The sequence below is a fragment of the Terrapene carolina genome, unplaced genomic scaffold (genome assembly GCF_002925995.2).
Source record: "Terrapene carolina triunguis isolate 2854851 unplaced genomic scaffold, T_m_triunguis-2.0 Scaffold262, whole genome shotgun sequence".
Taxonomy (NCBI): domain Eukaryota; kingdom Metazoa; phylum Chordata; order Testudines; family Emydidae; genus Terrapene; species Terrapene triunguis.
The window spans coordinates 93,244-110,881 of record NW_020664613.1 but is presented as its reverse complement, the minus strand read 5'-3'; the positions used below and the strand labels follow the sequence as shown (position 1 = coordinate 110,881).

General features: G+C 43.1%; 1 non-coding gene across 1 annotated transcript; it reads left to right on the top strand.

The window, feature by feature from the left end:
• The first annotated feature begins 4,242 nt into the window (after nt 1–4,242).
• Nucleotides 4,243–4,399, top strand: LOC112121273. The gene has a single exon (XR_002909270.1). It is a non-coding gene; the product is annotated as a U1 spliceosomal RNA (small nuclear RNA).
• The last annotated feature ends 13,239 nt before the right edge of the window (nt 4,400–17,638 follow it).

Below are 17,638 nucleotides of genomic sequence, written 5' to 3'. Positions count from 1 at the left end.
AAAATGGCCAAGATAGACTGTTGTTCCATATGAGATAGACAATACTGTGCAAGTATTTTAAATATCTTTACTTTTAAAAAAAAAAAAATAATTCCTATCATTCTACTAGAGTTTACTCATGGTATTTTTCTTGGGTAGAATATGCTTATTGCAACTTCAATGCCAATATAAAATACAGAGTAAGCAAAGTGTTCCCTCTAATTTTTCCCCACGCATGTACAGAATAAATTGTGTTATGTGCACCACTATGGAGGTGATGTGTGACAAAATTCATGTGGCGGGGGTGGGACCGAGGAATTTGGAGTGTGGGAGGGGGCTCAGGGCTGGGGCAGAGAGTTGGGGTACAGGGGGGTGAGGGCTCTGGCTGGGGGTGTGGGCTTTGGGGTGGGGCCAGGGATGAGGGGCTCAGGGATGGAGCCAGGGGTGAGGGCTCCAGCTGGGGGTGCGGGTTCCAGGGTGGGGCCAGAAATTAGTGGTTCAGGGTAGGGGAGGCAGCTCCGGGCTGGGGCAGGGGGTTGGGGTTAAGGGGGGGTGAGAGCTCCGGCTGGGGATGCGGACTCTGGGATGGGGCTGGGGATGAGGGGTTTGGGGTGCAGGCTGCTCTGGGTCTACGGTGGGGAGAGAGGATTCCCCCCAGCTCTCTCTCCCCCCAGCAGCACCTGGGCTGGGGGGGGGAGAGGCGCCTCTCACTGCCATGGCAGCTCCGTGGCGGGCTGGGTTGGGGCCAGGGCTGGGGCACCTCTCCCGCAGCAGGTCCGGGGCAGTCGCGCAGCTTAGCGGGAACTTAGGCTGTGAATCCAATCAAGATCCACGTATATTAGTTATCTGTTAAATGGAAAAGGTGCCAGATTCAAAAAGCAAAGGCATTCCATTTCTGTTGGGTGGGGAATGATGGATTGTTCATTTTCACAGACATGTTATATGCCACAAAGTACTCTTGGCTGCTTATCCAATTCCTTTGGGTCAAGAACAGAGTAGAAACTGAGGCTCTCTGAAAAAAATAAACCAGGAGAGGGTAATGGTACTAGAGATGTTAGGTATGACAAGAAGCAGGTCAACGATCTTTTTATGTATCCTTTCATTTCAATTGTTCATAGTATAAAATAGGTAGATTAAGCAGATCCAAGCCCTTTATTTCAAAAGGGGCATTGCAGTCACAAACATGGTTTCAAAGGCGCCACAAAGGCTGCTGCTAAGTACACTCTACTCCTGTACAATCACCTGAGATGAAATGCTAGCCCCACTGAAATTAATGGGTGGGTTTTGCCATGAACTTCAATGGGATCAGGATTTCAGTCCTGGTCTTAGGCAGAAAAGTCCAAGGTTTTGGTGGATTCAGGCTCCATTTAGGCTTTATCCACTGCATATACTATGTAGTAGACTGAAATTTTAAGCACAGCATGGTGTTAAACTGTATAAATAAGCAAACAACATACTAAAACATGAAGTGGAGTGGTTTGGTGCTTTATCCAGGATGTGATTAGATGAGGCCACAATACACGGACGGGACTGAAAGAAAAGGCTGGAGTGGTGGGAATGGTAGGTCCCTTAGCCACCAATCCTGCAAACACTTATAGACATGTAATTTTACTCGGGTGAATAGTTACACGTTTCCAGTATTTAAACCTTAGAAGTTAAACTATATATAAAGTTTTGACTTGCTTCAACTGCTTAATACACCTCTCTCTCTCTCTCTCTCTATATATATATATATAAATATATATATAAAACGCTGTCCTCAGGAGCCAAAAACAAATCTTACTGCGTTATAGGTGAAACCGCATTATATCGAACTGGCTTTGATCCACCAGAGTGCGCAGCCCTGCCCCCCCGGAGCACTGCTTTACCGCGTTATATCCAAATTCATGTTATATCGGGTCACCTTATATCAGGGTAGAGGTGTATTTACTGTGTTTTATGTGAATTTAATTTTCCTCATCTCAGGATGCAACAATCCTGATGGCAAGGATCCCTTTAGTCCATGTCCCACTAAGGAAGGTGTGCTTACCCAACCATCTCTCATCATTTAAGCTACCACTTATGTGGCAGCTGTACAAAGGGACTATTCAAAGCCTGACAGAACACTGTATCATCCCATGGCAAGGGGGTAAGAATAATTACAAGTAAAGCATGTACCTTTGTACTATCTATACTTTTAGAAGCTGAGGGGAAGTTTTTACAATTTGTATTTAATTAAATTATTTCCTTGTATATTGGAGGAAACACTGATGGAGCAGTAGCCACTTATTTTTTCACCTTTTTATATAAATATAAATAAAAGCACAAACTGAGTAACTCAAGCTGCCTTATCCTAAGGGATTGGAATGGGAGAAGGAAAACAAAACTACAAAGGTACTGAAGAATGTACATATGTACTTCTGTGTAAATAAATGTGTGTTTTTGTCATATTTGTGGATTGGGGAAAGAGTTAAGAGGTATGGTGGGAGAAAAGGGAATGGATGGAAAGGATCCAACATATTTAAAATGGTTGCTGCTTTATACTTGCATTCATCTAAATATCCTTTCTTTTCAGCAAAGTTTATACAAATACAGGTCTAACAAGACCGCCAGATACATATGCAAATCACTTCCAATATAGGGAATTATCATATCCCTAGGAATTAATACTGAGCCTTTCAGCTTTAGGCTGCCAGTTTGAAATCTCCCCAGCTTAGTGATGGCCAAAGATTACTGCTATCTGATAGATCCTCAGTAGATGTGATGTAAATTGGTTGTCCCAATCCAGTTCCCACTCAATAGGCCTTTATCACAAAATTTTCCACAAGAAATTGAGCTTGGGGAGAATGAATGGAGTGTAGAGAATGCCCTACCACTTAAGCCCCAAGAAGCAGTCCTTCCAGCTCCAGGCGGAAATGCATTGTGGAGAGGGGAGTAGGAAGGGAAAACATTAGGGGTCGATACTACCCATGCTGTAACTTGGTCGATGGATAAACAGATGCTTTCAGGCTCTTAATCTAGAACATTTTGGAAGCAGGAAATCCACCAAACACTAAGACTCTATTAAACAGAACTAGACACCTTTGACGATTTGTTTGTTTAAACACAGTGAAAAGAAAATATTTGAAGTTGCATCATCTTAAGTGATACTGAAGGCTAAGTAGTGCAGACTGAAGGTGAATAGTTCAGAGAGTGTTGTAACAAAATAAGAGTTGGACTTCTTAGGGCAAGACAGCGTTACTCATCTATGCAGTCCCCAGTACAATGCGGTCCCAATGCTGACTGGAGTAGACACTCAAATCACTATGGGCATGGCTACACTTGCAAATGTAGAGCGCTTTGAGTTAAACCAGCCTTCATAGAGCGCAGTAGGAAAAGAGCTGCAATCTGTCCCACTCTGACAGCTGCAAGCGCACTGGCGTGGCCACATTAGCAGCTCTTGTAATGGCCACAGAGAGCAGTTCATTGTGGTAGCTATCCCAGCATGCAAGTGGCTGCAACGTGCTTTTCAAATGAGGGGAGTGGGGTGGAGTGTGACAGGGAGTGTGTTGTGTGTATGTGGGGGGAGAGAGAGTGGGTTTTTGGGGGGCTGAGAGCACGTCAGCATGCTGTCTTGTAAGTTCAGACAGCAGCAAACCCCCTCTGTGTCCGTCCCCCCCCCCCCCCGCCTCGCTCTCTTTCTCTCACATACAGCATTCCACAGTAATGGTTGCTTTGTCTCAGAGCAGATAAGCATGCCGGCTGTCAGAAATGGAGCTTTCAAAGGGCGTATGGGCATGCCTGCAGTGATTCCAAAACAATGACAAGGGTGGCCACTTGACTTAAGGGGATTATGGGAAGTTTCCGGAGGCTGATCAGAGTGCAGTAATGCAACACCTCGTTCACACTGACGCCTGGGCATTTCAGCCAATGTGCACCAAGTGTTAATCTTCTCGCTGAGGTGGAGTACCAGGAGCGCTCTAGCCCTGGAGTCAGAGCGCTCTACGTGCCTTGCCAGTGTGGACGGGTAGTGAGCTAGGGCGCCCGGGGCTGCTTTAATGCGCTCTAACTCGCAAGTGTAGCCAAGCCCTTAGGGTCTGCAAACAAATACAGTAGGGTAGAAATAGTGGTTACTTATTTATTAAATATTTTAAGCCATTCCAAGTATGACAATCATGTTTTCCTAGTCTTTATATAAAATGGCAACAAGCCACTCTCTCCAGCAGGGATTTTCGGACTTGGGTATTTGAGAAGAACTTGGCTGTACCATACATCCCAACTGTGCCTATAGCTGCATCTTACCACACAGGTATTGGCAGGGGAGATGCTATGATCATGAAAGTGGTTTTCCCAGGCTCATACATTCCACTGCGGGTGTGATGACCCCCGCAATTTCCCCAAATGCGGGAAACTCGACTGCATAATTTGTGGTAGTGGGGGACTGCGTTCGCGCTTTCCCCTGGCACTTGGTCAAAGATAGAGAAATAAACACATAGGTATTGTATCCTACTGCTTAATTTGTTACGCACTGCCTACTTATAGGTGAGTAGAAAAATTACAGTATCAGTTAACTTCAATGTAGATCAAATGGAGAGAAATGTTTTACTGACAATGTCCTTCAATTAATATTGACATTAATTGGAAGTAGCTCTACATTGCTCCACAAAAACCACAGAGTCCTAGCTCCCACAGAATTATGCACCACTAACAAACTAACACTTTCCCCCTCACCCCCATAAATGGGCTTGGGAGCCAATAGTTACAATTTTAAAATTAAAAAAAAATCCAAGTACTTTATTAAGCAGAAAGTATCACAAGCAGAAAATTCAGATTTAATATATTCTTGTGCAAATAATGTGGACTATGCAAAAATGCCTTCAAAAATAAGGCAAAGCATGTAGGTTAAGACACAAGGTGTTAATATCTTACGTAATTTTCAAGTGATGATATGAGCGCATCTTGTTCAAAGCAAAGCCTATTTGAAGAGGAAAATTGATTGGTTTCATTAGCTACCTGCTAGTAATGGTACCTAATTTTTCAGAGCAAAGTTTAATAGTTCTGTTATTAACCAAAATGCACTGCATGATTCTGTAAACAGAGAACAAGTTACATTAAAGTGCAGCTGTAAAAACATTTACACACACTTACATACTCTTTTATGCACATTCCTTTACCATAAATGTATGTTTTCCACTATGAACTATAAGTAATATGAATCTTACTTAAATATGCACGCACAGAATATCAAACTAGGGTGTTTTATAAATTACCATGGAGGGAAAGCTATAAGGGAGTGCTTTATCTGTATATGCAAAAAACAAATGATCCAAATAGCGATATGTAGTAAGCCACCCTTCGTACAACATTAATATTCTAACCACTTAATAGGATTCTACAGCAAATATCACGTATATTTCTGACTAGTGCAATTAATCATGCAGACAACATGAAAGTGTGCTTTCTCCTAGCATTTGGAAAAATTTAGGCAACAACAGTAGTACCAAAAAACAACAACAACAACAAAATGCAACTGCCACTATACCAAGTTAATGTAACCACGGGAATTTTTTGTCCAAATTCATGTTCCTATTTCAGATAATAAAAATGCCTACGTTGTTTATTTGTATTAATTCAGGTATCAAGCATACTGATTTTTAAAAGGTACAGAACATTTGTTGTCTTTAAGCATCAAAAGCACTAAACTTAGAATCAGAATTTATTATGACCACAAAAATATTAATAATACAGATAATACATACCCTGTGGAGTTCAAAATTATTCTTTTTTGTTATTCTCCTTCATGGATGAAGGCAGAAAGTTGGAAGTGTTCAATTAAGAGCAAATTAGGCAACATTTGTAGCTCTCAAACATTTCTTCTACCGAATGAAGAGTTCAGACTTCAACCTGGGAGGTTACTGCTTAGTCAAAAAAAACCTGCTACGCCAAGCACTCTAATCACTTGTTTTTTCAAGGGATTTCCAAAAAGCAATGTCCAAATCTTCAAAGAATGCACAAGCTGCTCCTCCCACCCTGCATTTTGTTCAGCAGCAACAGTTTATCCACACCTTTCTTGATTAGGGAAATGAAATAAGCACCATCCTACTTTTCTTCTTCACAAAAAAGCTCCAAGTGGTTTGAGTAAACGGACACTGCTACAGCTCATACAGAAGGTTTTATTTGATTTTAGCTTTGCTGACACACTAATGAAGGCCCAAGCAGACAAGGCAAGAGAAAATGTTATTTGAGCACAAATTTAATGTTTATTCACTAGACTGCTTGCCTTTGAGAGGGTTGCCCAAACATAGCTCTTGCAATGCAGAGTCAATCTTTTCTAGTTGTCTCTTAGCAAACATATGGGAGCCTGGGAATTTCTCATGCATTCAGATAAATCAAGAACCAGACCTTTCAGACCACTAACATTTAGTATCTTTAGAAGGAGATGTCAGATTTCTCTGGGACTCTCTGACTTTACATTGTTTAGATTACACCAAAGCCACCACTTTTCAAAATCAAAACAAAATTATTTCATATATAATAAAATGGGGACTTCATCATTTCAAAGGCAGTTCTCTAAAACAAATCTGAGACAAACATGTTTTTACATTTATTACTGTAGGTCTCAAACCTTATAACAGACAAACCTAAACTATTAAATATATGCATCATATCTGGCTCCTAAAATGTACTGCAGCTTCTCTATTTGTCAGCATGATTTTTCAAATGCCACATCTATCCTTTTTGTATCACCAGGGCCGGCTCTGGCTTTTTTGCCGCCCCAGGCAAAAAAGCCTCCCGCCGCCCAAACCCCGCCCCCCAGGGGAGGGCGGCGAGCCCCGCTGGTGAGAGCGGAGCCCCGGCGGCCAGAGGCTGCGCTGGGGGGAGGGCGGCGAGCCCAACCGGGGCTCCGCTCTCCGCGGCGGCCAGAGGCAGCGCCGGGGGGAGGGCGGCGAGCCCAGTCGTGGCCCGCTCTCGGGCCGGAGCGCCGCGCAGCCCCCCTCCAGGTGCCGCCCCAAGCACCAGCTTGGTGGGCTGGTGCCTGGAGCCGGCCCTGTGTATCACGCTTCTTACACATGTTCAAAAGTCATGCCTTAAAAAACTTGGTCCAATGTTTTCAGCAAAGCAGCCGCGCTCATCAATTACCTGAAGCCAAACCACTTTAGGTTATATCCTTGTTGGATCTCCTGAACTATGCATGACTAGTCACTACTTTGATAGGAGTCTCAAAACTCCTAGGAAAAAACACTGGTGCTGCAGGAAGTTGTATTGCAATATAGCCAAACACTTAAAACTCCCGCCAAATTATTTTAAAAATCATACACACTTTTTTGCTTGGGAACAGTTCAACATACTCCACATATTATCCTGAAAGTTAGGTCTTTCCAGCATGGCCAGTTGTCCACATTTTAAGGCTTGCCAAACCTGAACTATATCTGAGATTTGGGCTTGGTATGTTCAATGGGACATCTGGCTAAGAAAAAAAGTTCAGAATCAGGCTGAATTCTGACTATTTTGGCTATAATTTTTCAGTTAAAAACAGATCTCTGCTTGTACAATTACTAGGTAGACAAACAAGGCTACCTGTTTTGAGCTATACTTATTTGTATGAGCTATATCTATTTTTAGGTGACAGTTAATTTAATATTACATTTCCATTTACCACTGGAGAAATTTCTTTTAAAATAGATAAGATGTAACAACTCAATTCTCTTAATACTTCCCAAACAGGAATTAAACCATCTGAAAGGGATCTAAACCTCAAACAGTTTAACTATAGAAAAAGAACTGTACTTAAGATAAAACTTTCTTTAAATACCCTTCTCTTCCTGCGCTCCCTCCCTCCCCTCCGCCCCCTACTCCACCCCCTGGCAGGCCCTGGGAACTCTGAAAGCACCAAAACTGTTGTAGTTCCCCTGTGTAAGAAGAGAGGATTTAGGAAGGCTGAACAGGGGTTTTATAGCACCCTGCACATCAGAGAGTACAGCCCTGTGGGGGATCATTTTACTCCAGCACAGAAGGGAGCTTGGGCATGGACCAGTGGATCCACCGAATACAGATTCAGTGACAAAATACCATTCTCACCCTGGACAAAACACAAGGTGAGAAGTACACAGCAGCTTCAGAGACTATTGTAGCCCTAAGGGCTTGGCTACACTTGCAAGTTAGAGTGCATTAAAGCAGCCCCGGGGGCCCTAACTCACGACCCATCCACACTGGCAAGGCACTTACAGCACTCTGACTCCGTGGGTAGAGCACTCCTGAAATGCCTGGGTGTCAGTGTGAACCAGGTGTTGTATTACTGCGCTCTGATCGGCCTCCGGAAACGTCCCATAATCCCCTTAAGTCAAGTGGCCACTCTTGTCATTGTTTTGGAATCGCTGCAGGAATGCGGATATCAAAGCAAACCATTACTGTGGAATGCTGTGAGAGAGAGAGAGAGAGAGGGGCGGGGGAGGGAGGGGATCTGCTGCTGTCTAAACTTACAAGACAGCATGCTGACATGCTCTCAGCCCCCCCAAAACCCACTCTCTCTCCCCCCACATACACACTCCCTGTCACACTCCACCCCCCCCCACATTTGAAAAACACATTGCAGCCACTTGCATGCTGGGATAGCTACCACAATGTACTGCTCTCTGTGGCCGCTGCAAGTGCCGCATATGTGGCCACGCCAGTGTGCTTGCAGCTGTCAGTGTGGACAGACTGCAGCGCTTTCTCTACTGAGCTCTACGAAGGCTGATTTAACTCAAAACACTCTACATTTGCAAGTGTAGCCATGTCCTAAGACAAGTATCAGATGGGTAGCCATGTTAGTCTGGATCTGTAAAAAGCAACAAAGAGTCCTGTGGCACCTGATAGACTAACAGACGTATTGGAGCATAAGCTTTCATGGGTGAATACCCACTTCGTTAGACGCATGGGTATTCACCCACGAAAGCTTATGCTCCAATACATCTGTTAGTCTATCAGGTGCCACAGGATTCTTTGTTGCTTCGTCCTAAGACAGCAGCAGCTGCAGAGCAGTTCCACAGCCTGAGGAAAAAACTGTTGTTCTCTTCCCAACTCCCCCCTCAGCCCACTTAGTTGGGCTATGTACTGCATTCAGGATTTGGGCATTACTAATCTTAAGCCTGCTCTACACCTAAAATGTAGGTCGAACAGGTTGTGTTGCTCAGGGATGTGAAATGTCTCCCCATGAGAGACACAGTTAAGCCAATCTAACCCCAGTATAGACACAGTGCTAGGGGTTGACAAAATAATTCTTCTGTCAATCGAGCTACTTTCTCTCAGAAATGTGGATTTACTACAGTGACAGAAGAACCCCTTCTGTCACTGTGGTAAGTGTCCACACTATAGCACTACAGTAGTGCAGTTGTAGCTGTGCTGCTGTAATATTTCTAGTGTAGATATAGCCGTAGTTAAGCTGACTTAAGCCCTCCTGTAGACAGTGCTAGGTCAACAGAAGAATTTACTCCTGGGGGGATTCTGTGCCACTGCGCATGCGCAGAATTTATGTTCCCCGCAAATTTCTTTGCTTCCCCCCAGAAAAATGACTTTCTGACAGGGAAGCCACAAGAACAGTCATGCAACCCTCCCCAGCAGTATGTTTCGGGTGCCCAAAGCAGCCGGCAGAGAGGTAAATCACTGTGGGGCAGAAGGCGGGACTGGTGAAGACCCAGCTGGTGGCTCCTATCCTGCGCTGGGCTCAGCTGGTAGTCACAGCTGGGCTGTGCTCCTGCACAGCATCCGGGGCCTGGTCAGACCCACCCCCAGATTTCTCCCCCGGCTGCAGGAAGCTCTGCAAACTCCCCCCACCCCACCCCTGCTTCCTGCACCCATTGCTCCTCAGCTGCAGGGGGAGGGATCCCAGTACAGGGAGCTACTCCTCCATCTACCCAACCCCATGCATCCAGACCCTGTTGCTGAGCCTCACTCCCCCACACTCAGAACTCCCCTGATGAGTCCCACTCCCCCTGCACCTGGACCAGCCCAACGAGCCACCCACACCTGGATTCCCACCCTACCAAGCCCCAACCAGCTGCACCTGGATCCCCACCCCATTGAGCACCACTCCCCCAGCATCTGGACCCCCCACTAAGTCCCCCACACCCAGATCCCCCTGCTGAGCTCTATCCCCCCCACATCTAGACACGCCCTGCGCTGAGCCCCAACCACCTTCACCTGGACTCCCCTGCAGAGTCCCATTACTGTTGCACTCAGAACCCCCCAACAAGTCCCTGTGCATCCAGATTCCCCCCACACCCAGATCCTCCACTGAGCTGCCCACACCCAGATTGCCCCACACAGAACCAACTCAACCCACACCTGGTTCCCCCCACATTAAGCCCCTCCACACTTGGAATCTGCCTTGCTGACCTTGCCTGCCCACACAGAAGGGCAGGGCCCTGGGATGTTTCTGGGCCTGGCCGGGTCCTTACGCTGTGTCAGGGTTTGGTGCAGCCTCACCGCTGAGTCCATGTCCCGGAGTGGAGCTGCACAGTGATCTCCCACCTCTGTGCAGCTAGTGGCCTGTGCTCCCCTCCCCAGTGCCATGCTGGAGCCTCCACATTTATTTGATGAATAAAATTTGCAGAATTTTTGCAGAATTTTAAAATATTGTATGCAGAATTTTTAATTTTTTGGCACAGAATTTAAAATGTTTTGGTGCAGAATGTCCTCAGGAGTAAGAATTCTTCAGTTGACCTAACTACTGCTTCGGAGAGGGTGTATTTACTACAGCAAGGGAAAAAGTATCTACACTACAGTACTGCAGCTGTGTCACTCTAGCATTTGTAATGTAGACATACCCTTAATAAAGCTAAGAAGTAGCAAGCTGTTGAATAAAAAGCAGTGTTCTAATATTAAAACGTGAAGACTTTTTTACATTAAATCTTATTTAATAGTACAGCCATGTGTAGTCTACAGTATTCAACATGCTTCAGCCAGATATTACTACACTGTACCTGTCACCACAGTAATATTGACCCTTCCCAGCAGCAATACAATTCTCAAATATTTATGTGGTACAAAAGTCTCTTGACTGGTAAAAGGAGCCACAACTTTGGATTTTATACCATTTACTAAGAAGACCATTCATAGATTTACAGTATCTGGAATTTTTGCATGCTGGAAAATTACATACTCCTTAGTTCTGTTAACTAATGTACACACAGTAAATTTCTATTCAAATTACAAGAGCTGGGTCTGTGTGTATTTCCCCCCCCCCCCCCCCAAAACAAACTACAATAGTTTAAAAAAACATTTTTTACTACACAGTGTTCTTCAGATTCTAAGTTCAAAACATTCCAGTCATAAGGAAAGTTTCATGATCAATTTTCTTGGGTAGACATTTTGCTCAGTCCTGAGTCCTTTACCCGTTTGTATTTTTCTTACAGTAAACAATAGGGTTATTGCAGTGGGTATCAAACTTTTTTTATTAGCAACCCCTTTCAGATTGCAAGTCTCTGAGTGTGACCCCCCTAATAAATTAAACACACTGTTTAATATATTTAACACCATTATAAATGCTGGCGGCAAGCAGGGTTTGGGGTGGAGGTTGACAGCTCAGGACCTCCCCCCCCCCAATAATGACCTTGCAACCCCCTGGGGGGTCCTGACCCCCAGTTTGAGAACCCCTGGGTTATTGTGTGTTTCTGGTCACAACACTTCTTTATAAAAAACCCCAAAAGTTTCCAATTATAAAAAGCATACTGTGATGATGAGCTTTATTTAGTTTATGGTTATTTAGAAAGACTGACAGATTTCTTCAAAGTTTTAAACTGGTATGGGGCTGGATGACTCAGAACAGCAGTGATTAAATTCAGAGTTTTTCAACTCCACCCCACTAATTTGAAGCTGACCTAAGTTGGCCAAAATTGGTAGATGACCACAAGTTAGTTTGCCTAGTTCCTAGTGTTTGCCTGTACTCCTCACAGGATCCACCACAAGTTGCATTCTGCTGAACTGAGCAACCCTCCTATCACTAGAATTGGTCTCTGCAGGTCAGAATTAAGACATTGCTGGGACACCTGCACTGCTTCTGTTGAGGCCACACCCACTGTGAATAACTAAAGGGCTTCCATTTCCAGAACTGAATCTAAATTTCTATTTTTCATTTTTACCCAAATTACTGTACTCCTCTTTCAGCATAGAAATTTGTAACTGTTCAACCAGAGAGCCTAATTATCTTTATCATGTATATAGTAGCCTTCATAACATTGGTAAGTTTTTCGGTTTCTGTGAACAATGGTCAGAAAGTAAACATACATAGTTTCAGAAGAATAGACAGATCATAAATAAAATGGTTGGGCTCCTCATTAGAGAGCCTGTTTTAAGAATATAGAGTGTTGTGAGTTAGCTTGCAAACCATCAGAATAAGAGGAACAAATGACAGCCAAAAAAAGTTGTACTGCTGACTATTTACACTGACGTTTTTTCACACGTCATCTTATTAGAATTCTGATGGAAGAATATTTCAAGAAAAACTGACTTACCCTGTATATTGTTGAGGTTTGTACAGGGCTTAGAGAAAGTCTCTATATCTTCTCAAAATACAAGAACAGCTAACTCCAGTTAAATTTACTACACGTGCCCCCATATATTTCGACAAGGAAAAAATTTTCCCCGAGGAAATTTCTCAATTTCTGGATTAAACCCAGTATTATTAGCTGCAGAATGAAATTATTAGTGACGGGTTCATTGAATTACTTCTTACAGGCGGTCACTAGAGCTTCCTCTAAACCTAAAACTGCCACTGTACATTTAACTAATGACAAATGATTTTTAAACTGTCAATTATAGGTAAACATCATAAAAATAGTTTTATCACAGTGATTTTAATTACTGCACTTTCATTAAAGTACAAGTTATGTTTTTGTTTTCTTCACTTCAAAGTTATAAATTGAGAAACAGCCTGATTTACTGCATCTCCAAATATTACACTGTAAATTAAGTTCTAGATCCACAGTTGTGAATACTTGGTGTTAGCATTTCCAATTATTTGAGATGTGTAAATTTCCCTCCTAAAAATACAAGAAAAAACCTGAATTTAGAAAATGAGATTAAAAATCATTTTTCCAAGAATTAGACAAGTTGGTTCCTGGTCACCACATTTAAAAGAATCCCCAAACAGAAGGCATTTTCCAAGAGGGAAAGTCCCCCTACCATTAATTAATAAAACATTCATTCATAGGAGAAATGCAACAACACTGCAATCTTAAATTCAAAAAGGTAACCAATCTGCAGATTTCACACATGGGTTATTCTAGGTTTTGTCATTGAAAAGTTTCAGTCATAAAACTATTGTTAATTACTTTTTTCATACATGCACAATCTTTATCACATAGAAGTTACTTAAAATACCTAGCTTTAGTTAAGAGTTTGTTCTTTTCTCCAAGGGAAACTGTAATCAGTCTAACAAACTTCACATTTTCCTTTACAGGTATGCTCCAAAGTCATCCTTATTATTGAAGTGTCATTGGGCCCAAACTCACTTAATGCAACTAATATTCTGTGCTAAAAATGAATGGAAGACATAACATGTAAACTGAGGATGGAAATGGAGTCTGTGCTGCTCCTTTTCAGCATAGTACTTAAATTCTATGATAAGCGTAAAAGAAATACAGATAAGAGAAATACAATAAGAGAAGTCCACCTAGTAATATACTTAGCAAAGATGTCTGGTGGACTCACTGAATATGGGTAAATCCAGCTGTTTAGTTAAGATGTACAAAGCAAAATGAACCCCAATAAACCTCAGTTACTTTAATGGACCACATTTTCAGCATTCCAGTTATCTCACTCAAACTCACTTTAATATGAGACTGCCCAGTGATGAAAGCACATTTTAATGCAAGATTTAGCATAACCCCAAATAGAGGATGATGAAATGAAAAGATATACAAGACCCAGAGAGCATCAATGAAGTGTTCTGCATTTTTCTACATAAATTAATTGTAGCCTTTTACTGTGCATGATAGTCACAGCTTACAAAAGAGAAACTTTGTCACTTTGAGTTTAAATACATGCATATCATTAAAAGCAGAGTCATTTTCCTCTATCAATCCAAAAAGGGGAAAAAATCCAACTAAAGGAGAGGATTTAGAGGCACTCAGAATTATTGGTCACAGTGGAAACGGAACTTAAAAAAGGGGGCACTGTCAAGTTATATAAAACATAATTTGAACAATATTTTTCACCCATTTCATTGCCAAGCCTACAATGTCTTTAGATATTCTCCCTCTGTCTTCCTTCATCTGTAAGCAAGTACTTAAATATTTTTTAAAAATATTTTTAGTTTATTAGTTATGACAGATGCAAATAGTCCTGCTTGGAAACATGCATTTTCCTTTTGTCAACATAAACAGGTACAGTATGGGTAACAGTAGTGTAGGGATATTAAAGAAGGTACTAACAGTGATTCCCCCAAGTGACAGTGACCCCCCCCCCATAATTTGTCCCCCACACTTTAAAATCCAACAGTTTCACCAAGTACAAACATCTCTTGGGTCTTCTGTTAAAACTTGTAAGCTACTGTCTGTAGAAACCATTGATTGTATTTGTCCTGTGAAAGATACTTTATCACTATGTAAAACTTACAAACAAGTTAATTGACTTTGTTCTTGAAGTAATTGATACAATGTAAACAAACGCTATAAGCCGTTAAGTGACTTTCACTTCATTGTAACAGCAACGGCTCCTAGAACAGACCCCCACCCTCTGTGATTAAAGGGCCGGGAGTCTCAAATGAATTAGCACACACCCCAAAAGTGGTGGAGACAGTAAATTAAAATATGGTTAAGATATGGAATGTATGTTGATGAATGCTTGATGTACATGAATGGTTAGGGAGGTGCCAGCCTAGAAAGGGAGTATCCATCAGCCGAAGAATGTGTCAAGTAGGACCACCAGACAACACCCTCCCCCCCCACCCCCCCGAGGGTAAACTGGGATCCATCCCATCACCTGGAAGGATGAGAAACACAAACTTTGGACAGTGTGGAGCCACCAGGAATGTGCCACTTTGGACAGGAATGTGCCATCTGCTGATTGAGTCAGCAACAGCAGGATGAAACTGCTCCCATAGACTAACATAGGAATTAATTCCTATAAGAATGGACTCTAAAGATTGAGGACTTTGAGTCCCTGGTTCTGCTGCCAGCCTCCAGGAGCATCAGGTGCACCTGACACGGACTCGGCTCCATCCTCATGACCAAGATACCTGGCCAGTAACTTGGCATGAGCAACTTCTAGGTTGGTAACTATAACACCTATACAGAACTTGAATGAATGATTGTGTGAATATATATATATATGTGTGTGTGTGTGTGTGTGTAAGGAATAAGTAGTGATAGGAATAGGTAGTCAAACAACGTTGTTTACTTTTATCTTTTGCTTTATCATTATATTTACAATAAATGTGGCATCTTTGCCTTATCCCTCTTAATAAGATCCTGCTGGTTTTTATTCTATTGGTATAACAGTAGTACCAACTTTCCTCCCCACTTCAGTGACTTGCCAACATGACTTGCCTGACCTGAACAGTGACAGAAAATAAACATAGTTCAGACTTGGCCTCTTCACTTCATACTAACAAGGAGTGCAGTCATGATGATGCCTTTGATGTTAATCCTTTTGGATAGTGGATGATTTTTGTGTTTAGGCTTAATCACCAAATTAAGACTGCGGCTACAAGGGGATTCTGCCATCAGTAGCAGAAAAAGGCCTGACCTCAAAACCTCACAGTTTCTTTCTGTGGTAGGTCTAGACCAGTGGCTCTCAAACTTTCCAGACTCCTGTACCCCTTTCAGTACCCTGTGGTGCCCCTCCTCCGCCTCTCCCCCCCAGCCCAGGTGCTGCTGCGGAGAGAGAGACCTGGGGAGAGTCCTCTCTCCCCGCCGTAGCCTCGGAACACCCTCCTGCACCCCCAAACCCTGCATCCCCAGCCCCATCCCAGAGCCTGCACCCCCAGCCAAAACCATCTCCCCCACCCTAACACTATGCTCCATCCCTCAGCCCCGGCCCCACCCTACCCACAGCTGGAGCCCTCACATCCCTGCACCCCAACCCTCTGCCCCAGCCCTGAGCTCCCTCCCACACTCCAAACCCCTCGACCCCACCCCCACCATATGATTTTTGTTATGTACACCAATATGTGATGTACACATCACCTCCATAACATCACCTCCATATTGGTGCACATAACAAAATTCATTCCACACATGGGTGGGAAAAATTAGAGGGAACACTGCTAAGAGACACTTTCCAGCAAATCTATTAGTGAGTTTCCACTCTCACCGAGGTGACTATTTCCATTGCACTGTATTTCTTTGCTCTCATGCCACAGTCACGATCCAGCTAGAATCTTTTCCATGGTTGCTCCAAATTGTGGTGGGAAAAGTCAGTCAGTCCACTGCCCCCAAATATCCTGTATTTTTATAGACACCTGTTAAGATAAGTACAGTAATTGATAAAGGAATATAAAAAAATTAAGTGAACATAAAGACCTCTTCACAAGACAGGCTATAATCCAGCAGTAACACACAACAGGGTGTGTTACTGGTTCATGAGTGCATTCCAGTGTGCATTGTGGGGCCTTTAATTTTTACTTGGAAAAAACTAGAGATGGGGGAAGGAAGAAGGCAGTTGCTAAATACTGTTTTTCAGCCAATGATACAAGTGTTACAAGCCATACTTTCAGCAAAACCAGAAAAGAAGTTTTATAGGTGTGGCTCTGTGTACCAAAACCATTTCACACAGCACTGCTTGTCTACCAACAGCCATCTCTCCCCACTCTCCAAAACATGGCACCATCTCCCTCACTCTTTCCTTCTTCTGCTTTTCTTTCCCCTATCCCTGATCACTTATTTCCATTCCGCCTTACTTTCCCTAGTGCCTTTGGATCATACCACTTTCTGAGTCAGACTGGCAGTTCAAAAGGTTTATTTCATGCTGTGGGCAGGTTTTCTAGAAGCAGCAGTTTCTTGCATTGTCTTTCAAAATGAGGGAGGAGAAATCCCTGTATCCGTCCTCATAGGCAGGCTCAGTATACAGTAAATGTAGCAGGATAAACACTATTTATCATTTCATAATGTTTAGAATCAGGAGACAGTTCTAAAAAATCACTAAAATATTTCCGTATGCATGCTGATTCCACATACCCATAACCATAACACCGTCCCATTCACCAGTCGCCTTTTAATCATTACAGTGAGCTTCACTGCACTTGTATTCGCTACAACACTGAAATGTCAGCCACCATACAGCTCATTTATGAGATATGTGTTAAGTTCTCCATGTTTAGGCTATAATAGTCACAAAGCAATCTAAGATCATGGCTACACTACCCCTTATGTTGGCAAAACGTATGTCGCTCAGGGGTGTGAAAACCACACCCCTGTGCGACATACATTTTGCTGGCATAAGCACTCATGGGCACAGCGCTATGTTGGCGGGAGAGACACTCTCCCACCGACAAAGCTACCTCTGCTCATTTAGATGGTTTGATTACGTCAACCGGAGAGCTCTCTCCTGTCAGCACAGAGGGGTACACAAGCAATCTTACATTGGTACAGCTTTGCCATGGCTAGCGTAGACATGGCTTAAACTGGTAAGAAGAAGGAGAAACAGAAAATAGGAATTTTGCTGTGCTTTAAATTAGTGGTTCTCAAACGTATTTGATCGCACCCCCCTTCTTTGTGTCTGT